Here is a 25,442-nt window from a genome sequence, read left to right as displayed (position 1 = left end):
TAGCCCGGGTTCCCGGGCCCTAAAATCACCTACTTTTGAGGGATACCAGATAAGCTTTACCACCCAGCGAGCCCTATGCTAGACCTGCCTTTCAGGGATACCGAGTTAATTATCAAGGGTAAAGTAGCCCGGGTTCCCGGGCCCTAAAGTCACCTACTTTTGAGGGATACCACATAAGCTTTACCACCCAGCGAGCCCTATGCTAGACCTGCCTTTCAGGGATACCAAGTTTATTAATAGGGCTCAACTAGCCCGGGTTCCCGGACGATCTAAACACCTACTTTTGAGGGATACCAGATAAGCTTTACCACCCAGCGAGACCTATGCTAGACCTGCCTTTCAGGGATTCCGAGTTAATTATCAAGACTCAACTAGCCCGGGTTCCTGATCCCTAAAATCACCTACTTTTGAGGGATACCAGATAAGCTTTACCACCCAGCGAGCCCTATGCTAGACCTGCCTTTCAGGGATACCGAGTTAATTATCAAGGCTCAACTAGCCCGGGTTCCCGGGCCCTAAAGTCACCTACTTTTGAGGGATACCAGATAAGCTTTACCACCCAGCGAGCCCTATGCTAGACCTGCCTTTCAGGGATACCGAGTTAATTATCAAGGCTCAACTAGCCCGGGTTCCCGGGAGATCTAAACACCTACTTTTGAGGGATACCAGATAAGCTCTACCACTCAGCGAGCCCTATCCCAGACCTGCCTTTCAGGGATACTAAGTTCATTAATAGGGCTCAACTAGCCCGGGTTCCCGGGCGATCTAAACACCTACTTTTGAGGGATACCAGATAAGCTTTACCACCCAGCGAGCCCTATGCTAGACCTGCCTTTCAGGGATACCGAGTTAATTATCAAGGCTCAACTATCCCGGGTTCCCGGGCCCTAAAGTCACCTACTTTTGAGAGATACCAGATAAGCTTTACCACCCAGCGAGACCTATGCTAGACCTGCCTTTCAGGGATTCCGAGTTAATTATCAAGACTCAACTAGCCCGGGTTCCTGAGCCCTAAAATCACCTACTTTTGAGGGATACCAGATAAGCTTTACCACCCTGCGAGCCCTATGCTAGACCTGCCTTTCAAGGATACCAAGTTAATTATCAAGACTCAACTAGCCCGGGTTCCTGGGCCCTAAAATCACCTACTTTTGAGGGATACCAGATAAGCTTTACCACCCAGCGAGACCTATGCTAGACCTGCCTTTCAGGGATTCCGAGTTAATTATCAAGACTCAACTAGCCCGGGTTCCTGAGCCCTAAAATCACCTACTTTTGAGGGATACCAGATAAGCTTTCCCACCCAGCGAGCCCTATGCTAGACCTGTCTTTCAGGGATACCGAGTTAATTATCAAGGCTCAACTAGCCCGGGTTCCCGGGCCCTAAAGTCACCTACTTTTGAGGGATACCAGATAAGCTTTACCACCCAGCGAGCCCTATGCTAGACCTGCCTTTCAGGGATACCAAGTTTATTAATAGGGCTCAACTAGCCCGGGTTCCCGGGCGATCTAAACACCTACTTTTGAGGGATACCAGATAAGCTTTACCACCCAGCGAGCCCTATCCCAGACCTGCCTTTCAGGGATACTAAGTTCATTAATAGGGCTCAACTAGCCCGGGTTCCCGGGCGATCTAAACACCTACTTTTGAGGGATACCAGATAAGCTTTACCACCCTGTGAGCCCTATGCTAGACCTGCCTTTCAAGGATACCAAGTTAATTATCAAGGCTCAACTAGCCCGGGTTCCTGGGCCCTAAAATCACCTACTTTTGAGGGATACCAGATAAGCTTTACCACCCAGCGAGCCCTATGCTAGACCTGCCTTTCAGGGATTCCGAGTTAATTATCAAGACTCAACTAGCCCGGGTTCCTGAGCCCTAAAATCACCTACTTTTGAGGGATACCAGATAAGCTTTCCCACCCAGCGAGCCCTATGCTAGACCTGCCTTTCAGGGATACCGAGTTAATTATCAAGGCTCAACTAGCCCGGGTTCCCGGGCCCTAAAGTCACCTACTTTTGAGGGATACCAGATAAGCTTTACCACCCAGCGAGCCCTATGCTAGACCTGCCTTTCAGGGATACCGAGTTAATTATCAAGGGTAAAGTAGCCCGGGTTCCCGGGCCCTAAAGTCACCTACTTTTGAGGGATACCACATAAGCTTTACCACCCAGCGAGCCCTATGCTAGACCTGCCTTTCAGGGATACCAAGTTTATTAATAGGGCTCAACTAGCCCGGGTTCCCGGACGATCTAAACACCTACTTTTGAGGGATACCAGATAAGCTTTACCACCCAGCGAGACCTATGCTAGACCTGCCTTTCAGGGATTCCGAGTTAATTATCAAGACTCAACTAGCCCGGGTTCCTGAGCCCTAAAATCACCTACTTTTGAGGGATACCAGATAAGCTTTCCCACCCAGCGAGCCCTATGCTAGACTTGCCTTTCAGGGATACCGAGTTAATTATCAAGGCTCAACTAGCCCGGGTTCCCGGGCCCTAAAGTCACCTACTTTTGAGGGATACCAGATAAGCTTTCCCACCCAGCGAGCCCTATGCTAGACCTGCCTTTCAGGGATACCGAGTTAATTATCAAGGCTCAACTAGCCCGGGTTCCCGGGCCCTAAAGTCACCTACTTTTGAGGGATACCAGATAAGCTTTACCACCCAGCGAGCCCTATGCTAGACCTGCCTTTCAGGGATACCGAGTTAATTATCAAGGCTCAACTAGCCCGGGTTCCCGGGAGATCTAAACACCTACTTTTGAGGGATACCAGATAAGCTCTACCACTCAGCGAGCCCTATCCCAGACCTGCCTTTCAGGGATACTAAGTTCATTAATAGGGCTCAACTAGCCCGGGTTCCCGGGCGATCTAAACACCTACTTTTGAGGGATACCAGATAAGCTTTACCACCCTGCGAGCCCTATGCTAGACCTGCCTTTCAGGGATACCGAGTTAATTATCAAGGCTCAACTATCCCGGGTTCCCGGGCCCTAAAGTCACCTACTTTTGAGAGATACCAGATAAGCTTTACCACCCAGCGAGACCTATGCTAGACCTGCCTTTCAGGGATACCGAGTTAATTATCAAGGCTCAACTAGCCCGGGTTCCCGGGAGATCTAAACACCTACTTTTGAAGGATACCAGATAAGCTTTACCACTCAGCGAGCCCTATCCCAGACCTGCCTTTCAGGGATACTAAGTTCATTAATAGGGCTCAACTAGCCCGGGTTCCCGGGCGATCTAAACACCTACTTTTGAGGGATACCAGATAAGCTTTACCACCCAGCGAGCCCTATGCTAGACCTGCCTTTCAAGGATACCAAGTTAATTATCAAGGCTCAACTAGCCCGGGTTCCTGGGCCCTAAAATCACCTACTTTTGAGGGATACCAGATAAGCTTTACCACCCAGCGAGACCTATGCTAGACCTGCCTTTCAGGGATTCCGAGTTAATTATCAAGACTCAACTAGCCCGGGTTCCTGAGCCCTAAAATCACCTACTTTTGAGGGATACCAGATAAGCTTTCCCACCCAGCGAGCCCTATGCTAGACCTGCCTTTCAGGGATACCGAGTTAATTATCAAGGCTCAACTAGCCCGGGTTCCCGGGCCCTAAAGTCACCTACTTTTGAGGGATACCAGATAAGCTTTACCACCCAGCGAGCCCTATGCTAGACCTGCCTTTCAGGGATACCGAGTTAATTATCAAGTCTCAACTAGCCCGGGTTCCGGGCCCTAAAGTCACCTACTTTTGAGGGATACCAGATAAGCTTTACCACCCAGCGAGCCCTATGCTAGACCTGCCTTTCAGGGATACCAAGTTTATTAATAGGGCTCAACTAGCCCGGGTTCCCGGGCGATCTAAACACCTACTTTTGAGGGATACCAGATAAGCTTTACCACCCAGCGAGCCCTATCCCAGACCTGCCTTTCAGGGATACTAAGTTCATTAATAGGGCTCAACTAGCCCGGGTTCCCGGGCGATCTAAACACCTACTTTTGAGGGATACCAGATAAGCTTTACCACCCTGTGAGCCCTATGCTAGACCTGCCTTTCAAGGATACCAAGTTAATTATCAAGGCTCAACTAGCCCGGGTTCCCGGGCCCTAAAATCACCTACTTTTGAGGGATACCAGATAAGCTTTACCACCCAGCGAGCCCTATGCTAGACCTGCCTTTCAGGGATTCCGAGTTAATTATCAAGACTCAACTAGCCCGGGTTCCTGAGCCCTAAAATCACCTACTTTTGAGGGATACCAGATAAGCTTTCCCACCCAGCGAGCCCTATGCTAGACCTGCCTTTCAGGGATACCGAGTTAATTATCAAGGCTCAACTAGCCCGGGTTCCCGGGCCCTAAAGTCACCTACTTTTGAGGGATACCAGATAAGCTTTACCACCCAGCGAGCCCTATGCTAGACCTGCCTTTCAGGGATACCGAGTTAATTATCAAGGGTAAAGTAGCCCGGGTTCCCGGGCCCTAAAGTCACCTACTTTTGAGGGATACCACATAAGCTTTACCACCCAGCGAGCCCTATGCTAGACCTGCCTTTCAGGGATACCAAGTTTATTAATAGGGCTCAACTAGCCCGGGTTCCCGGACGATCTAAACACCTACTTTTGAGGGATACCAGATAAGCTTTACCACCCAGCGAGACCTATGCTAGACCTGCCTTTCAGGGATTCCGAGTTAATTATCAAGACTCAACTAGCCCGGGTTCCTGATCCCTAAAATCACCTACTTTTGAGGGATACCAGATAAGCTTTACCACCCAGCGAGCCCTATGCTAGACCTGCCTTTCAGGGATACCGAGTTAATTATCAAGGCTCAACTAGCCCGGGTTCCCGGGCCCTAAAGTCACCTACTTTTGAGGGATACCAGATAAGCTTTACCACCCAGCGAGCCCTATGCTAGACCTGCCTTTCAGGGATACCGAGTTAATTATCAAGGCTCAACTAGCCCGGGTTCCCGGGAGATCTAAACACCTACTTTTGAGGGATACCAGATAAGCTCTACCACTCAGCGAGCCCTATCCCAGACCTGCCTTTCAGGGATACTAAGTTCATTAATAGGGCTCAACTAGCCCGGGTTCCCGGGCGATCTAAACACCTACTTTTGAGGGATACCAGATAAGCTTTACCACCCAGCGAGCCCTATGCTAGACCTGCCTTTCAGGGATACCGAGTTAATTATCAAGGCTCAACTATCCCGGGTTCCCGGGCCCTAAAGTCACCTACTTTTGAGAGATACCAGATAAGCTTTACCACCCAGCGAGACCTATGCTAGACCTGCCTTTCAGGGATTCCGAGTTAATTATCAAGACTCAACTAGCCCGGGTTCCTGAGCCCTAAAATCACCTACTTTTGAGGGATACCAGATAAGCTTTACCACCCTGTGAGCCCTATGCTAGACCTGCCTTTCAAGGATACCAAGTTAATTATCAAGACTCAACTAGCCCGGGTTCCTGGGCCCTAAAATCACCTACTTTTGAGGGATACCAGATAAGCTTTACCACCCAGCGAGACCTATGCTAGACCTGCCTTTCAGGGATTCCGAGTTAATTATCAAGACTCAACTAGCCCGGGTTCCTGAGCCCTAAAATCACCTACTTTTGAGGGATACCAGATAAGCTTTCCCACCCAGCGAGCCCTATGCTAGACCTGTCTTTCAGGGATACCGAGTTAATTATCAAGGCTCAACTAGCCCGGGTTCCCGGGCCCTAAAGTCACCTACTTTTGAGGGATACCAGATAAGCTTTACCACCCAGCGAGCCCTATGCTAGACCTGCCTTTCAGGGATACCAAGTTTATTAATAGGGCTCAACTAGCCCGGGTTCCCGGGCGATCTAAACACCTACTTTTGAGGGATACCAGATAAGCTTTACCACCCAGCGAGCCCTATCCCAGACCTGCCTTTCAGGGATACTAAGTTCATTAATAGGGCTCAACTAGCCCGGGTTCCCGGGCGATCTAAACACCTACTTTTGAGGGATACCAGATAAGCTTTACCACCCTGTGAGCCCTATGCTAGACCTGCCTTTCAAGGATACCAAGTTAATTATCAAGGCTCAACTAGCCCGGGTTCCTGGGCCCTAAAATCACCTACTTTTGAGGGATACCAGATAAGCTTTACCACCCAGCGAGCCCTATGCTAGACCTGCCTTTCAGGGATTCCGAGTTAATTATCAAGACTCAACTAGCCCGGGTTCCTGAGCCCTAAAATCACCTACTTTTGAGGGATACCAGATAAGCTTTCCCACCCAGCGAGCCCTATGCTAGACCTGCCTTTCAGGGATACCGAGTTAATTATCAAGGCTCAACTAGCCCGGGTTCCCGGGCCCTAAAGTCACCTACTTTTGAGGGATACCAGATAAGCTTTACCACCCAGCGAGCCCTATGCTAGACCTGCCTTTCAGGGATACCGAGTTAATTATCAAGGGTAAAGTAGCCCGGGTTCCTGAGCCCTAAAGTCACCTACTTTTGAGGGATACCACATAAGCTTTACCACCCAGCGAGCCCTATGCTAGACCTGCCTTTCAGGGATACCAAGTTTATTAATAGGGCTCAACTAGCCCGGGTTCCCGGACGATCTAAACACCTACTTTTGAGGGATACCAGATAAGCTTTACCACCCAGCGAGACCTATGCTAGACCTGCCTTTCAGGGATTCCGAGTTAATTATCAAGACTCAACTAGCCCGGGTTCCTGAGCCCTAAAATCACCTACTTTTGAGGGATACCAGATAAGCTTTCCCACCCAGCGAGCCCTATGCTAGACTTGCCTTTCAGGGATACCGAGTTAATTATCAAGGCTCAACTAGCCCGGGTTCCCGGGCCCTAAAGTCACCTACTTTTGAGGGATACCAGATAAGCTTTACCACCCAGCGAGCCCTATGCTAGACCTGCCTTTCAGGGATACCGAGTTAATTATCAAGGCTCAACTAGCCCGGGTTCCCGGGCCCTAAAGTCACCTACTTTTGAGGGATACCAGATAAGCTTTACCACCCAGCGAGCCCTATGCTAGACCTGCCTTTCAGGGATACCGAGTTAATTATCAAGGCTCAACTAGCCCGGGTTCCCGGGAGATCTAAACACCTACTTTTGAGGGATACCAGATAAGCTCTACCACTCAGCGAGCCCTATCCCAGACCTGCCTTTCAGGGATACTAAGTTCATTAATAGGGCTCAACTAGCCCGGGTTCCCGGGCGATCTAAACACCTACTTTTGAGGGATACCAGATAAGCTTTACCACCCTGCGAGCCCTATGCTAGACCTGCCTTTCAGGGATACCGAGTTAATTATCAAGGCTCAACTATCCCGGGTTCCCGGGCCCTAAAGTCACCTACTTTTGAGAGATACCAGATAAGCTTTACCACCCAGCGAGACCTATGCTAGACCTGCCTTTCAGGGATACCGAGTTAATTATCAAGGCTCAACTAGCCCGGGTTCCCGGGAGATCTAAACACCTACTTTTGAAGGATACCAGATAAGCTTTACCACCCAGCGAGCCCTATCCCAGACCTGCCTTTCAGGGATACTAAGTTCATTAATAGGGCTCAACTAGCCCGGGTTCCCGGGCGATCTAAACACCTACTTTTGAGGGATACCAGATAAGCTTTACCACCCTGCGAGCACTATGCTAGACCTGCCTTTCAAGGATACCAAGTTAATTATCAAGGCTCAACTAGCCCGGGTTCCTGGGCCCTAAAATCACCTACTTTTGAGGGATACCAGATAAGCTTTCCCACCCAGCGAGCCCTATGCTAGACCTGCCTTTCAGGGATACCGAGTTAATTATCAAGGCTCAACTAGCCCGGGTTCCCGGGCCCTAAAGTCACCTACTTTTGAGGGATACCAGATAAGCTTTACCACCCAGCGAGCCCTATGCTAGACCTGCCTTTCAGGGATACCGAGTTAATTATCAAGTCTCAACTAGCCCGGGTTCCCGGGCCCTAAAGTCACCTACTTTTGAGGGATACCAGATAAGCTTTACCACCCAGCGAGCCCTATGCTAGACCTGCCTTTCAGGGATACCAAGTTTATTAATAGGGCTCAACTAGCCCGGGTTCCCGGGCGATCTAAACACCTACTTTTGAGGGATACCAGATAAGCTTTACCACCCAGCGAGCCCTATCCCAGACCTGCCTTTCAGGGATACTAAGTTCATTAATAGGGCTCAACTAGCCCGGGTTCCCGGGCCATCTAAACACCTACTTTTGAGGGATACCAGATAAGCTTTACCACCCTGTGAGCCCTATGCTAGACCTGCCTTTCAAGGATACCAAGTTAATTATCAAGGCTCAACTAGCCCGGGTTCCCGGGCCCTAAAATCACCTACTTTTGAGGGATACCAGATAAGCTTTACCACCCAGCGAGCCCTATGCTAGACCTGCCTTTCAGGGATTCCGAGTTAATTATCAAGACTCAACTAGCCCGGGTTCCTGAGCCCTAAAATCACCTACTTTTGAGGGATACCAGATAAGCTTTCCCACCCAGCGAGCCCTATGCTAGACCTGCCTTTCAGGGATACCGAGTTAATTATCAAGGCTCAACTAGCCCGGGTTCCCGGGCCCTAAAGTCACCTACTTTTGAGGGATACCAGATAAGCTTTACCACCCAGCGAGCCCTATGCTAGACCTGCCTTTCAGGGATACCGAGTTAATTATCAAGGGTAAAGTAGCCCGGGTTCCCGGGCCCTAAAGTCACCTACTTTTGAGGGATACCACATAAGCTTTACCACCCAGCGAGCCCTATGCTAGACCTGCCTTTCAGGGATACCAAGTTTATTAATAGGGCTCAACTAGCCCGGGTTCCCGGACGATCTAAACACCTACTTTTGAGGGATACCAGATAAGCTTTACCACCCAGCGAGACCTATGCTAGACCTGCCTTTCAGGGATTCCGAGTTAATTATCAAGACTCAACTAGCCCGGGTTCCTGATCCCTAAAATCACCTACTTTTGAGGGATACCAGATAAGCTTTCCCACCCAGCGAGCCCTATGCTAGACTTGCCTTTCAGGGATACCGAGTTAATTATCAAGGCTCAACTAGCCCGGGTTCCCGGGCCCTAAAGTCACCTACTTTTGAGGGATACCAGATAAGCTTTACCACCCAGCGAGCCCTATGCTAGACCTGCCTTTCAGGGATACCGAGTTAATTATCAAGGCTCAACTAGCCCGGGTTCCCGGGCCCTAAAGTCACCTACTTTTGAGGGATACCAGATAAGCTTTACCACCCAGCGAGCCCTATGCTAGACCTGCCTTTCAGGGATACCGAGTTAATTATCAAGGCTCAACTAGCCCGGGTTCCCGGGAGATCTAAACACCTACTTTTGAGGGATACCAGATAAGCTCTACCACTCAGCGAGCCCTATCCCAGACCTGCCTTTCAGGGATACTAAGTTCATTAATAGGGCTCAACTAGCCCGGGTTCCCGGGCGATCTAAACACCTACTTTTGAGGGATACCAGATAAGCTTTACCACCCTGCGAGCCCTATGCTAGACCTGCCTTTCAAGGATACCAAGTTAATTATCAAGGCTCAACTAGCCCGGGTTCCTGGGCCCTAAAATCACCTACTTTTGAGGGATACCAGATAAGCTTTACCACCCAGCGAGCCCTATGCTAGACCTGCCTTTCAGGGATTCCGATTTAATTATCAAGGCTCAACTAGCCCGGGTTCCCGGGCGATCTAAACACCTACTTTTGAGGGATACCAGATAAGCTTTGCCACCCAGCGAGCCCTATGGCAAACCTGCCTTTCAGGGATACTGAGTTAATCAGCAACGCATAACGACGAGTGTAGTACGATTTGTAGGCTACGGTACTAATCTGCCTTTTAAGGATAGTATTTTTGATTTCCTATACAAAGATCGATTCATAAGATCTGCCTTTTAGAGATACAGAGTTAGTAATCCTTGGACAGCTAAGCCAATTCCTATGGTGTTTTGCTAAGCTGCCTTTGGGGACTATTGTGCACAAATGAAGCTATTACAATAACGTATTTCGCGCCTAGCATAGTTATTACTATGGAACTAAGATGTATAATACTAGTAAATGAGAAACACTTCGTACTGTAATGGAAATGACGTTACACTGTAATGATAAAAAAATCTCCATGGACATCCTTAAACGTTATGAAATAATCACCATGTTGCATTGACTAGATCAAATTAAAACAACATTTAGTACGGAATTTTAATTTTTGATAGACTGATTAAGCTCATCAGCTATGATAGTTTGTAAATGAATGTGTGCACATATTATATTGGGTGTTAGTTGTTAGTTTTTCTTTCTCTCGCTCTCTTGTCTTTCTTTCTCTCGCTCTCTTGTCTGTCTACCTCCTCCCACCTTTCCTCTCACTCACTCTCGGTCTAATCTATCTCTCCCTACTCAATGCCTCCATGCCTGTCTTTCCCTTTCTCTCTTGCCCCTCTCTCTCCCCACCCTTCCTCCTCCTCTCTCTCCATGTCTCCTGTCTTCTTCCTCCTCTCTCTGTACCACCCTTCCCCTCTCTCCCTTCACTCTCTACCCTCTCCTCTTTATCTCCCTCTCTCATTCTCACCTCTTTATCTCTCTATTCATCCCTCTCTCTCTCCCTTTCTTTTTCTCCCCCTCTCTCTCCGACTGCAGTATAAAAGAAAGGCTCCTCATTTATTTTGATTTTGCAGTTTAATCAATAAGTCCACTGAGTGAAGGTAAGATAATAATATTTTTATCTGTATTCAAATATATACTCAAGATATATCATCATATTTTGGGCAAAAGCATGTATCATTGCATTGAGAGAGCTTGAGACATTGCAACTACATGTATATGTAATCAGAATTGTTACTGATATACCAACATTACCATAAAAAGAAATGATTTATTATAAATCTTGGGTGAAAAATCTAATTGAGAGTTACGCGTATAATTGATCCTTCTTTTCTGCAATATCACATTCCTTGTAAGTATAAACAGCATTGATAGGTGGGTCAAAGGTCAAGTGATGATGTAACAATATAAGCCATTAGCGCTATAACGTAAAATGTCAATGACGTAGGATTAGGATGGACTCAATCGGATCACGCGCTCGCCTTTTTCCGTAACCGGTAAAAAGACTCGGACGTGGATCGGCGCAAGAATTGCATCAAATTGATGCATTTCTTCGCCGGAAGCGCGCCTGTGGATTAGGTTAAAAGGCCAAAACCGAATCCTTGTATAATGTATTATTTATATTTTCACCAGAGATTCAGTTTTGGTATCATTAACGTCTTATTCACTCCAATACATAAACATAAAAGTAAAAAATAATAGTGGTAGAATACCTTAGACATGTATGATATCTTAAATGCATTTGAAAGCTCGCGTTTCATATTGTAACGTACGCCTGTGACGTCATAGTTGCATTTCTGTACACATGGTAATAGACTATGATGGCGTCGATCCACATATGAGGTTCATTTGCGGTTGCGGAAATAGCCGAGTAGTTACGATTGGGATGAACTAGGTCGGGTATGATATGAAATGGTACCCTGTTGACCTCGCTTCTCTTGCAAATCAGCGGGGAACCAGTTTAGGGTATGATATAAAAATACAAGAGACCTGTGACGTCAAGTCGGATATGACGTAACAATAGAAGTTGGGAGCGCTATGTTGTAATGATAACGCAGAAAAAATTGAGAAAGCCAAGAGCGCTATGACGTAGCAATGACAAGGGAAAAATCGATCAAGTCGGCGTAGTATTTAAAGGTGTTAATAATAAGTGTGCCAGTGGTACCATGTATGTATAGGAGGTGATATAGGTGATTGTATGGGTGGTGGTATGTGGTGTATACCACCCATACACTATCAACTACAACCTATACACCACATACTATTACACTGCCCATACTCCACATACCACCACCCATACTACAAAATACCATTACACCTATATCACATATTACTGCAATTGTTACGTCATTGTGTTCTCTGCTATTTCAATTTTTTTAACGTTATTTTCCCGACGTAAAGCTAATAACTCCCATTGTTACGTCATGCTCGACTTAACGTCATATCGCTCTTCAAACTTCCGCCAGAGTTCGTTTGCTCACAAACCAAATTCTTCCAGTTAGGCATTATGGGATAGCGATTGTATACTGTGTGACGTCACTGTAGAATGACGAAAAAAGAACCATAATGTCAAACGTAAATAGTTCAAATCAAGAACGTAAACAACAAGTTTATTACTTTACACTATAATTTGAACAGTCTCCCTTCTCTTTAATGATCTTTTGATCATTTTATATTTAAAATAAAATCCATACTTTTATATATATGCTCTTAATGTCAATATTTTCAAGCTTTAACTACGAACTACTTCTTTAGTGTTATTTGCCCGCGTGATAATCACGGACTCACAATATACAAATCTGTATATTGTACTGCGTCACATAGGAGATGTCTATACATAGGTGACGCAGTGAGGCCTCGACGGTGAGTTTGTACGCTTTTGCATTCCTACGTCATACCGCTCCCGGCTTCTATTGTTACGTCATACCCGACCTAGGTCTAGTCTCGTTCAACCAGACACTCGGCTGTCTCGGCAAATCTGCAACGAAAATCTCTGCTCGTCGGAGATTTCTGGAGACAGCCGAGCGTCTGGTTGCACGAGACTACCTTAGGTCCTAAACTGGTTCCCTACTGATTGGTGCTTCACACGAGAGAAGCGAGATCAACAGGGTACCAGTTTACCTAGGTCCCAACCCAATCGGAACGCCTCGAATGTCTTGTGCACTCGACATAGTGCGCCATTCTCTACCCAGTGTTCTGTGCGCTACTTTTAAAGGGAAAGGAAACGAGAATAATTGTTTATATCATGTGATTATATTATCACGTGATTCCAAACGTTGACAGAGGTATAAGCGACGCTTGCGTAACGCCACCTCTGGTAAGAGAAGCTTGCGTAACGCCCCCTTTGTTGAGAGAATGATAGTGCGCGAGACATTCAAGGAATTCCGATTGGGTCTCAACCTAAACTGGTTCCCCGATGATTGGTGCTACACCAATGGTTGCTATACATAAGAAAAACCCTACTCCGACATGACCCTTTTAAGAGGGTGACCCCAAACTATTGTGAGACCATTTAAGAACCTGCCCTTATAGGGGTCGTCCGAAGACCCTTCGTGGGGTCCAGGATTAAAAACTGGGGTCCCTAGGTATTTCCGGTACCGAGATATGAGCCCTCAAAGAGAGCCCCCTTGGCCGATTTCGACCCTTTTTGCAAGTTTTGGGGCTCGAGAATGGGTGGGGCTAGGGGACCCAATTTGGGGAGGGGCCTTCGTGATGAGCGCCTTGGAGCCCCATGGAACTTATTTGCCCCAGTGGGGCTAAAGTGGGTGACACCCTTTACTGGAGGACTTGTAGGTCTGGGGTCGATGGGGCTAGAGGACCCCAATTTGGGATGGGGCCTAAAAGGGGTCCGTTCTCGGTCACTTTGGGACAAATCGGCCCTTTTGGGGTCAGGGGTCCTTAAAAGTGGGGCCAACATTTTTTGAATTCCGACTGGGCCGAAGTTGATGGGGCCAGACCGGACTTTTCCCGAGTGGCAAAAGGACTGGCCCCACTCTGTTGCCCCATGGGGTCCTAAGGGGCAAAACACCTATCACGACCCTACCTTTCTAAAGTTGTCATGCCAATCCACTCTGGTCCCCTCATGAGGCCTGGCCTTCGCTGAGTCATCAGAGGGCCCCATTTGGGGTCAGTTTTTGAGAAGATGGGGTCCCTAGGTACTTCCGGTACCGAATTATGGCCCATTGGAGAAATGGAGAATTTTACATTTTAAGGGCAATTTTGGTTACTTTTAAGGGCAGGTTTGGCTACCGGAATTATGGCTTTTTTCAAAGACCCGTGACTGCCAAATGGGTGGGGCCAGAGGACTCAAGATTAGGGAGGGGCCTTCCGTGTTGTCTCTCTCGAGCCCCCTGGGGCCAGTTTGCCCCAATGAGGCAGAAGTTTTAGAAAGGTCACTTTTTACTGGAAAACGTGTAGCTCTGGGGTCGATGGGGCTAGAGCACCCCAATTTGGAATGGGGCGTAAGAAGGGTCCGTTCTCGGCCCCTGTTGGGTAAATTGGCCCCCTTGGGGTCAGCAGTTCCCAGAATTTTTTAACCACTGGTCGAGCCCCTCATGATGGGGCCAGACCTAACCCTATTCGTTTTCAGAACTAGTGGGGCCCCATTCTGTGCCCACTTGGGGTCGATTTGGGGCAAAGGGCTAAAAACCCTACCCCGGCATGACCCTTTGAAGAGGGTGACCTCAAACTATTGTAAAGCCCCCTTTTGGTCCTGCCCTTCCGGGTGTCGACAGAAAGTCCTTCGAGGGGTCCAGGGCTAAAAAATTGAGTCCCTAGGTACTTCCGGTCCCGAGATATGAGACTAGAAATTTGCCCCCTTTTGCCGATTTCGAAGTGTTGGGGCTCGAGATTGGATGGGGCTAGGGGACCCAAATTTAGGCAGGGGCCTTCAAAGGGAACGTCTTCGAGCCCCCTGGGGTTCATTTTCCCCTTAAGGCCAATGTTTTTTAGTGACACCCTTTACTGGAGGACTTCTAGCTCTAAAGTTGATTGGGCTAGGGGACCCTAATTTGGGATGGGGACTACGAGGGGTTCGGTCTAGGCACCCGTGGGGGCAAATTTTTCCCCTTCGGGTCAGGGGTGTCCAAAGGGGGGTTAAGAACTTTTAGACTGCCGACTGAGCCCCATTTGATGGAGTCAGCCCCCAATTTTTTGAGTGGCTAATATCATGGGGCCCCACTGTATTGCCCCATGAGGTCGATTTGGGGCAAAGGGCTAAAAACCCTACCCCGACATGACCCTTTTAAGAGGGTGACTCCAAACTTTTGCCGGCCCCTCAAAGGACCTGTTCTTCAGGGTGTCGACAGAACCCCTTCATGGGGTTCAGGGCCAAAAAATGGGATCCCTAGCTACTTCCTGTCCCGAGATATAAACCCTCCAACAGAGCCCCACTTTGCCGATTTCGACCCTCTTTGCAAGTTATGGGGCTCGAGAGTGGGTGGAGCTAGGGGACCCAAATTTGGGCAGAGGCATTCAAGGAGAGCGGCTTGGAGCCCCATGGGGCTCATTTGCCCCCTTGGGACCCAAGTGTTTCAGGGTGACACCCTTTACTCGATGACTTGTAGCTCTGGGGTCGATGGGGCTAGAGGACCCCATTTGGGACTGGGGGATAAGAGGGGTCCGTTCCCTAATCTTGTGGGGCAAATTTGCCCCCTTGGGGTCAGGGGTCACCAAAGGGTGGTTAAGAATTTTTAGACTGCTGACTGAGCCCCACTTGATGGGATCAGCCCCATATTTTTTGAGGGGCTAATATTATTGGGCCCAACTGTATGGCCCCATGGGGTCGAGTTTGGGCAAAGAGCTAAAAACCTTATCCCGACATGACCCTTTGAAGAGGGTGGCCCCAAACTATTGCCGGCCCCTTTAGGGATCTATTCTTCCGGGGATCAACCAAGAACCCTTCGAGGGATCCAGGGTCAAAAAATGGGGTTCCTAGGTACTTTCGGTCCTGAGATATGACCAATCGAAAGTTGGGGATTTTAAACGTTTTTTAATAACCGTTTTGGCTACCGGAAGATCCGCAATCTGAAAAAATGGCTCACTCTCAAACTTCTGGGATTGTTTACGTTTTTGTTTAAGTGCCATTTTGACTACCTTTTAGGGCCATTTTCGCTACCTGAATAACAGCCTTTTTAAAAGAGGGGTCACTGCCAAACTTGTGGGGCCAGAAGACTCAAAGTTCGGGAGAGACCTTGAGAGGGGTCACCTTCGAGGGTTCTGGGGACCAGTTTGCCCCTTGTGGCCGGAGTTGAAAAATGGGTCACCCTTCACTGGTAGACGTGTAGCGCTGGGATCGATGGGCTAGCGGGCCCCAATTTAGGATGGGGCTTAAGAGAGGTCCGTTCTCGGTCCCTGTGGGGCAAATGGGTCCCCTTGGGGTCATCAGTCCCCATGGGTGGGGCTAGAATTTTTTAACCACCGGTCAAGCCCCTCATGATGGGGTCAGACCTAACCCTATTTGTTTTGAAGATTAGTGGGGCCCAACTCTGTGCCAACGTGGGATCCATTTGGGGCTAAGGGCCATAAATGTTACCTGACATGACCCTTTTAAGAGGGTGGCCCCAAACTATTGTGGGTCCCTTTAGGGACCTGCCTTTCCAGGGATCGTAAGAGAACCCCTCGAGGGGTCGGGGGGGGGGCAAAAAATAGGGTCCCCCAGTACTTCGGGTACCGAGATATGAACCCTCCGAAATAGCCCCTTTTTCTCTTTTGGACCCTTTTTGCAAATTTTGTAGCTCCGGAGTGGAAGGGGCTACGGAACTGAAATTGGGACAAGGACCTTGGATGGGGCCCCCTTGATGCCCCATGGGTCCAGTTTGCCCCCTGGGGCAGGATTTTCCTGAGTGATCACCCTCTAGTGCAAGACCTGTAGGTCCGGGGTCGATGAGGCTAGGATACCCCAATTTGGAAAAGGGTCCTTGGAAGGGGGCGATCTCGATCCCTGTGGGGTCCCAGAGCCCCAGTGGGGTCAGGGGCCATCAGGGATGGGGCCAACATTTTTATAGTCAGGACTGAGACCTACTGGATGGGGCCAAACCAGACCCCTTTCTGTGCGAGAAATGTTGGGGTCGCACTCTGTGGCCCCATGGGGCCGTATTCGGGCTAGAGGGCTAAATACCCACCATGACCACACCCTTCTAAAGGGGTGACCCCAATCCACTTTCGATCCTTCTAGGGGTCAACAGAGCCCCTTTCTGGGAGTTCCTGTGCGGAAAATGGGGTCCCTAGGTCCCGAGGTATGGTCACCGTGCTTGCTGGAAAGAGGGGTGATTTTTATAGGGCTACTTGGCTACTTGGAGGGCAGAAATGGCTACTGGGTCCTGGAAAATTGTCTAAGTGTTTTAGGGCCAAAATGGCTACCTGACAGAAGTGAGGCAAAGGGTCCCCAATTCGACAGAGGGACCCTCGGAAGGGGGCGATCCGAAATCCTCATGGGGTGACATGGCCCCTCCGGTCATCGGGAATCCCATGGGGAGTACTCCTTTTCTTTTAAGGTTTGGTGCTCTGGAACGGATGGGGCAATGGGCCCCCAATCGGTTCGAGGCCCCTTCCATGGGGTGCCTCTCGGACCCCATGGGGCCAATATGCCCCATGCAAGCATTGTTCGCACGAGTGATTTTCCTTTTTGAATAACTTTTTGGGGGTGTTTGGGCTTCCGGGTCTAGTATGAGCTGAAGGGCCCTTCGGGGACGCGACCCCAACAGGTCCGGGGCCAGTGAGCCCCCCCCTTTTTTTTTTGAAAAGTCGGAATTTTGTCCCTTCCCGGTCATCACCTCAAAATCATTTTTTCGCGGGTCCGGAACTGATGGGGCTAGAGAGCTCAAATTACCGGAGGACCCTTAATAGGGATGGTAGTCGCCCCTCATGGGGTCTGTTGCCCCTTGGGGTCGAAGGGCCCATATGGTAACCTTCGAATTTTGGGTCATTTTTGAGTGCGTTTGAGCCCCATCTATGTTTTACCCAATCCTAGAGAGGCATTGTCTATCCTCAAAAGGTTTGTTGACAACAACTCCCCAATGGACCCCATGTTTCCATTTTCGACCTTTTTTCTAAGAGTCGTTGCCCTAAGGTCGAGGGGGTTGGAGGGTTCCAATTTTCGCGAGGAACCTCTTAAGGGACAGCCCTCGACTCCCACGGGGGAAATTTGGCCCCTTGAAATCAGGGGTCAAGTGGGGCCCAAGTCGATTTTTTCACTTTTTTCTACTTTTTTGAAGGGCCGGAAGTCCTAGAAGCCTTAGTGCTAGGGAATCAACATTCACGTGAGATGGGACCCCAAACCTCCCCTATGAGATCCCAAAAGAACAGCGTCGTAGAGGGTAGCGGAGATATGGGGTCAGGACTGAAGTCCCCCAATGGCCAAACTGGTGAAAATGGGCAATTTTTGAAAGACGCTATCTCCAAGATCCGTTGAGGGATCTTGTTGCCCTTTACAGGGCCAACATAGAAAGGATTGTGCAATTCGGGACCCAAAAATCAGGTGCCTGGGTCAAGGGCAAAGGATCTGTCTGACCCCCACCCTAGCCCCACCCTTTTGGGGCGAGTCGGCGACTTTGATTCTTCACTGAGCCCAAGTCTTTGGGGCTACCGAAGACCCCTTAGCACCCAAACATGACCTGGCCCCACTCTATTGCCCCATGGTTGAAAATAGGGGCTAGGGGCCAAGACCAACCCCAAGGCCTCCGGGAAGTAACTGGAGTGTCACCCGTCGCCTTTGACTTCTGTAATATCCTTTTAGGAGCCGATCTGAAATGTTGGGGGTCCTTTGGGGTTGAAAGAAGGGGTCTAACCCCCTTTTCTAAAGGGGCACAACCCTGAAAAACCCTTTTAGAGCGAGCCCTGCACTTTAAGGGCAAGTGGCTACCTTAGTAAAACATCATCCTATCCCCTTTCCAGGCTGATTTCAGGCGCGAAACTTGCCAGATCCGTAGGGCAGGGTCCACTCTTTATTACCCCACCCAGAAAAAATCTCTGAGGGGGCGCTTAGCACCCGGGGTGGGGGTTGAAAAAAGGCTCGAACTGGCCACCGATATGAGATGTTAGGGCCAGTCTTGGCTTAAAAAAAAACAACTTCAAAGTCCATCCCCAGCCCCCAAGTTGGGGATCGGGCTGCAATTTTGGGAGGGTAGGTTTTCAACCATTGTCCCTCGGACCAGGGTAAAAATCCAAGTAAAAATCCAAGGAAAAAGAAAAACATACTATTAACCCAAAAAAATGAAGTACTTTTGTACTTAGACATTATTATAGGGTAAGTTGGTTATACCCCTCAGACCATCCTCGTTCCTGGGTCCCTTGGAGCCATATTTCTAGGGGTGCTGGGCTATCCCTTCCCACAGGGTTAGCCCTTAATTTTGACCCCCTATTCAACCCCTAGTTAGTTTTATCTAATCCTTTATGGGAAATCAGAGTTTAAGGGCATTTTTCGCCTTTTTAGGGATTTTGCCATAACTTTGTCCAAAAAAAACCCCTAGCGTCCCGGGGGTTGGGGCACATTAAAACTTGGCGATTTCCGCAGGATCTAACACCCACGCCGTGCCCACACCTTAATTACTCTACCCACGAGACTTGATATTTTAATTAGGCGGGCAACTAGGGTTAGGTTTAAGAACACCATAATTAGGGTAAAGCTTATCTGGTATCCCTCAAAAGTAGGTGTTTAGATCGACCGGTTACCCGGGCTAGTTGATCCTTGATAATTAACTCGGTATCCCTGAAAGGCAGGTCTAGCATAGGGCTCGCTGGGTGGTAAAGCTTATCTGGTATCCCTCAAAAGTAGGTGTTTAGATTGCCCGGGAACCCGGGCTAGTTGAGCCCTATTAATGAACTTAGTATCCCTGAAAGGCAGGTCTGGGATAGGGCTCGCTGGGTGGTAAAGCTTATCTGGTATCCATCAAAAGTAGGTGTTTAGATCTCCCGGGAACCCGGGCTAGTTGAGCCTTGATAATTAACTCGGTATCCCTGAAAGGCAGGTCTAGCATAGGGCTCGCTGGGTGGTAAAGCTTATCTGGTATCCCTCAAAAGTAGGTAATTTTAGGGCTCAGGAACCCGGGCTAGTTGAGCCTTGATAATTAACTCGGAATCCCTGAAAGGCAGGTCTAGCATAGGGCTCGCTGGGTGGTAAAGCTTATCTGGTATCCCTCAAAAGTAGGTGATTTTAGGGCCCAGGAACCCGGGCTAGTTGAGCCTTGATAATTAACTTGGTATCCTTGAAAGGCAGGTCTAGCATAGGGCTCGCTGGGTGGTAAAGCTTATCTGGTATCCCTCAAAAGTAGGTGTTTAGATTGCCCGGGAACCCGGGCTAGTTGAGCCCTATTAATGAACTTAGTATCCCTGAAAGGCAGGTCTGGGATAGGGCTCGCTGGGTGGTAAAGCTTATCTGGTATCCATCAAAAGTAGGTGTTTAGATCTCCCGGGAACCCGGGCTAGTTGAGCCTTGATAATTAACTCGGTATCCCTGAAAGGCAGGTCTAGCATAGGGCTCGCTGGGTGGTAAAGCTTATCTGGTATCCCTCAAAAGTAGGTAATTTTAGGGCTCAGGAACCCGGGCTAGTTGAGCCTTCATAATTAACTTGGTATCCTTGAAAGGCAGGTCTAGCATAGGTCTCGCTGGGTGGTAAAGCTTATCTGGTATCCCTCAAAAGTAGGTATTTAGATCGCCCGGGAACCCGGGCTAGTTGAGCCCTATTAATGAACTTAGTATCCCTGAAAGGCAGGTCTGGGATAGGGCTCGCTGGGTGGTAAAGCTTATCTGGTATCCCTCAAAAGTAGGTGTTTAGATCGCCCGGGAACCCGGGCTAGTTGAGCCCTATTAATAAACTTGGTATCCCTGAAAGGCAGGTCTAGCATAGGGCTCGCTGGGTGGGAAAGTTTATCTGGTATCCCTCAAAAGTAGGTGACTTTAGGGCCCGGGAACCCGGGCTAGTTGATCCTTGATAATTAACTTGGTATCCCTGAAAGGCAGGTCTAGCATAGGTCTCGCAGGGTGGTAAAGCTTATCTGGTATCCCTCAAAAGTAGGTGTTTAGATCGTCCGGTTACCCGGGCTAGTTGAGCCTTGATAATTAACTTGGTATCCCTGAAAGGCAGGTCTAGCATAGGGCTCGCTGGGTGGTAAAGCTTATCTGGTATCCCTCAAAAATAAGTGTTTAGATCGTCCGGTTACCCGGGCTAGTTGATCCTTGATAATTAACTCGGTATCCCTGAAAGGCAGGTCTAGCATAAGGCTCGCTGGGTGGTAAAGCTTATCTGGTATCCCTCAAAAGTAGGTGACTTTAGGGCCTGGTTACCCGGGCTAGTTGAGCCTTGATAATTAACTCGGAATCCCTGAAAGGCAGGTCTAGCATAGGGCTCGCTGGGTGGTAAAGCTTATCTGGTATCCCTCAAAAGTAGGTGATTTTAGGGCCCATGAACCCGGGCTAGTTGAGCCTTGATAATTATCTTGGTATCCTTGAAAGGCAGGTCTAGCATAGGGCTCGCAGGGTGGTAAAGCTTATCTGGTATCCCTCAAAAGTAGGTGTTTAGATCGCCCGGGAACCCGGGCTAGTTGAGCCCTATTAATGAACTTAGTATCCCTGAAAGGCAGGTCTGGGATAGGGCTCGCTGGGTGGTAAAGCTTATCTGGTATCCCTCAAAAGTAGGTGTTTAGATCGCCCGGGAACCCGGGCTAGTTGAGCCTTGATAATTAACTTGGTATCCCTGAAAGGCAGGTCTAGCATAGGGCTCGCTGGATGGTAAAGCTTATCTGGTATCCCTCAAAAGTAAGTGTTTAGATTGCCCGGTTACCCGGGCTAGTTGAGCCTTGATAATTAACTCGGTATCCCTGAAAGGCAGGTCTAGCATAGGTCTCGCTGGGTGGTAAAGCTTATCTGGTATCCCTCAAAAGTAGGTGTTTAGATCGCCCGGTTACCCGGGCTAGTTGAGCCTTGATAATTAACTCGGTATCCCTGAAAGGCAGGTCTAGCATAGGGCTCGCTGGGTGGTAAAGCTTATCTGGTATCCCTCAAAAGTAGGTGACTTTAGGGCCCGGGAACCCGGGCTAGTTGAGTCTTGATAATTAACTCGGTATCCCTGAAAGGCAGGTCTAGCATAGGGCTCGCTGGGTGGTAAAGCTTATCTGGTATCCCTCAAAAGTAGGTGATTTTAGGGCTCAGGAACCCGGGCTAGTTGATTCTTGATAATAAACTTGGTATCCCTGAAAGGCAGGTCTAGCATAGGGCTCGCTGGGTGGGAAAGTTTATCTGGTATCCCTCAAAAGTAGGTGACTTTAGGGCCCGGGAACCCGGGCTAGTTGAGCCTTGATAATTAACTCGGTATCCCTGAAAGGCAGGTCTAGCATAGGTCTCGCTGGGTGGTAAAGCTTATCTGGTATCCCTCAAAAGTAGGTGATTTTAGGGCTCAGGAACCCGGGCTAGTTGATCCTTGATAATTAACTTGGTATCCCTGAAAGGAAGGTCTAGCATAGGTCTCGCTGGGTGGTAAAGCTTATCTGGTATCCCTCAAAAGTAGGTGTTTAGATCGCCCGGTTACCCGGGCTAGTTGAGCCTTGATAATTAACTCGGTATCCCTGAAAGGCAGGTCTAGCATAGGTCTCGCTGGGTGGAAAGCTTATCTGGTATCTCTCAAAAGTAGGTGACTTTAAAGCCTGGTTACCCGGGCTAGTTGAGCCTTGATAATTAACTCGGTATCCCTGAAAGGCAGGTCTAGCATAGGGCTCGCTGGATGGTAAAGCTTATCTGGTATCCCTCAAAAGTAGGTGATTTTAGGGCCCAGGAACCCGGGCTAGTTGAGCCTTGATAATTAACTTGGTATCCTTGAAAGGCAGGTCTAGCATAGGGCTCGCTGGGTGGTAAAGCTTATCTGGTATCCCTCAAAAGTAGGTGTTTAGATTGCCCGGGAACCCGGGCTAGTTGAGCCCTATTAATGAACTTAGTATCCCTGAAAGGCAGGTCTGGGATAGGGCTCGCTGGGTGGTAAAGCTTATCTGGTATCCATCAAAAGTAGGTGTTTAGATTTCCCGGGAACCCGGGCTAGTTGAGCCTTGATAATTAACTCGGTATCCCTGAAAGGCAAGTCTAGCATAGGGCTCGCTGGGTGGTAAAGCTTATCTGGTATACCTCAAAAGTAGGTGATTTTAGGGCTCAGGAACCCGGGCTAGTTGATCCTTGATAATTAACTCGGTATCCCTGAAAGGCAGGTCTAGCATAGGTCTCGCTGGGTGGTAAAGCTTATCTGGTATCCCTCAAAAGTAGGTGTTTAGATCGCCCAGGAACCCGGGCTAGTTGAGCCTTGATAATTAACTTGGTATCCCTGAAAGGCAGGTCTAGCATAGGTCTCGCTGGGTGGTAAAGCTTATCTGGTATCCCTCAAAAGTAGGTGTTTAGATCGCCCGGGAACCCGGGCTAGTTGAGCCTTGATAATTAACTTGGTATCCCTGAAAGGCAGGTCTAGCATAGGGCTCGCTGGATGGTAAAGCTTATCTGGTATCCCTCAAAAGTAGGTGACTTTAGGGCCCGGTTACCCGGGCTAGTTGAGCCTTGATAATTAACTCGGTATCCCTGAAAGGCAGGTCTAGCATAGGGCTCGCTGGGTGGTAAAACTTATCTGGTATCCCTCAAAAGTAAGTGTTTAGATCGTCCGGTTACCCGGGCTAGTTGAGCCTTGATAATTAACTCGGTATCCCTGAAAGGCAGGTCTAGCATAGGGCTCGCTGGGTGGTAAAGCTTATCTGGTATCCATCAAAAGTAGGTGTGTAGATTGCCCGGTTACCCGGGCTAGTTGAGCCTTGATAATTAACTCGGTATCCCTGAAAGGCAGGTCTAGCATAGGGCTCGCTGGGTGGTAAAGCTTATCTGGTATCTCTCAAAAGTAGGTGACTTTAGGGCCCGGGAACCCGGGCTAGTTGAGCCTTGATAATTAACTCGGTATCCCTGAAAGGCAGGTCTAGCATAGGGCTCGCTGGGTGGCAAAGCTTATCTGGTATCCCTCAAAAGTAGGTGTTTAGATCTCCCGGGAACCTGGGCTAGTTGAGCCTTATTAAGTAACTTGGTATCCCTGAAAGGCAGGGCTAACATAGGCCTCGCTGGGTGGCAAAGCTTATCTGGTATCCCTCAAAAGTAGGTGTTTATATCGCCCTGGATCTTGAGTTAGTTTGGTCTTAATAATTAACTCGATATCCAAAAGCAGGTTTTGAGGAATGGTCTTTTTAGTGAGTTATAATGTTGAATGAAAGTTTTGAGTTGATTTTGTGTACTGAATGAGGGGGGGGGGGGGTAATTAAAATAATTTCTATGATTAACTTTTGATCAAAAATACCCTTCTGTACTTTCAAAAATAATTTCTAAAGATATGTTACTTTGACCACCGCTAGATATCATCAGTTTTGCTTTTAATAAGACTTCTTATTAAATATTATTTTTTTCCATGTTGCATTCGCTGTTTTATCTACTTCCTAGGGGCGAGATCGAAAGTTCAATGTCTGACAAAAAAACTAAATTCACATAGTTTTTACGTCCCCCCCCCCCTATCCGCCCCCACAACGACCCCCTAAACTAGATATGATGAGTGTTTAAACTATAATCGATTAACAAGTAAGAACAAACGAGTATAAATAACTCTGTATACCCTATCTTCTGTTTATTCACAAATGAAAGTGTAGATTAAAACTATCAAATGTTCATTAAAATGTAATATCGTCATGTAGTTTTAACAGTCACTTGTCTTTCTCCTTTTTCGACTAATGTGTAATCGATGTCGGATGAGAGAAACTTACAGAAGTTTTAACACCCCCCCCCCTCCTCCCCCTAACTATTTGAATTTAGATTTTTATCCGAAACCAATCTGTTGATCTCGTCCCTTACAGTTTTTTATATCAAATTTCTTACTGTTTTTAACATCTGAGAGAATTAGGGTTTGATTAATTATGTTAATTAAATAATACTCTGTATACTTTCTATCAAATCGTATTTCTCTCCATATTGCGTTCATTGCTTTATTTATTTCTTACATTTTAATAGTTCAGCTAATTAGGGTTTAATTAGTAATCTTAATTAGTAAAAAAAAATCCCAACAATTTTCTTTGCCTTCTTTATCGTAAACACATTTCTTTACGAAATTATTCGACGTACGACTTATCTTTCTATCTATGATCAGGGGCAAGTAACTCGTGGGTCACCTGCTTTTGAGGGATACCATCTAGTCATAACCTAAATGGCATTGATGGTGTAAACTGGTTCCCCGCTGATTGATGCTACACATGTAGAGAAGCAAGATCAACAAGGAACCAGTTTATTAATAATAATAGCCTTTATTTATCCTGGATTACACAAATTAGCATATAGCTAGTTTCCATTGTGGTCCTGCATTAAAACATATACACAAACATAAAATTAACATCTAAAATTAGTATCTTAACATGAATACGATATAAAAGGAAAAGGGAGAAAAATGATGGTGTGGACTTCCTTATTTACACCATAGATATATATAACAGTTTACACAGCAAAGAAATATCAATTTTGATATATTAAGATGAGAAATAAGACTTAATTTATTGGTATTACAAAGGTAATTTAAAGTGAGGCCGAAACGACTAGGGCCGAAACGACATAAGGCCGAAACTACTAACGGCCGAAAAAACTTAGGGCCGAACTGAAAAAAGGCCGAAACGACCAGACGGTGATGTTTATGCTTAACAAATAAAGATACTATCAACATATAGATATCTTTATTAAGTAATTTGGGTTAACAAAAGTATAAACTGACATTGTATAGCAGAATATTTGTAAAAAATGATATTCAAGAAACAAGTGCGCTATACTCCTTACCTTTGATGCAAAGAAAGATGAATTTTG

At 47.7% G+C, this 25,442-nt stretch overlaps 1 protein-coding gene across 1 annotated transcript in view; it reads right to left on the bottom strand.

Moving 5' to 3' along the window:
* LOC125658072 (trans-1,2-dihydrobenzene-1,2-diol dehydrogenase-like) overlaps positions 1-25,439 on the bottom strand; it is a 98,819-nt gene extending 73,380 nt beyond the window's left edge. Inside the window, exon 1 of the mRNA XM_048889155.2 lies at positions 25,416-25,439. The gene's annotated coding sequence lies outside the window, so the exon portion shown is untranslated. The remainder of the gene's footprint in view (positions 1-25,415) is intronic.
* Between the last annotated feature and the right edge of the window lie 3 nt (positions 25,440-25,442).

Source organism: Ostrea edulis, chromosome 9 (assembly GCF_947568905.1).
Source record: "Ostrea edulis chromosome 9, xbOstEdul1.1, whole genome shotgun sequence".
NCBI classification, from domain to species: Eukaryota; Metazoa; Mollusca; class Bivalvia; order Ostreida; family Ostreidae; genus Ostrea; species Ostrea edulis.
Note: the sequence above shows the minus strand (reverse complement) of the source record. Positions and strands in the feature narration are given on the sequence as shown.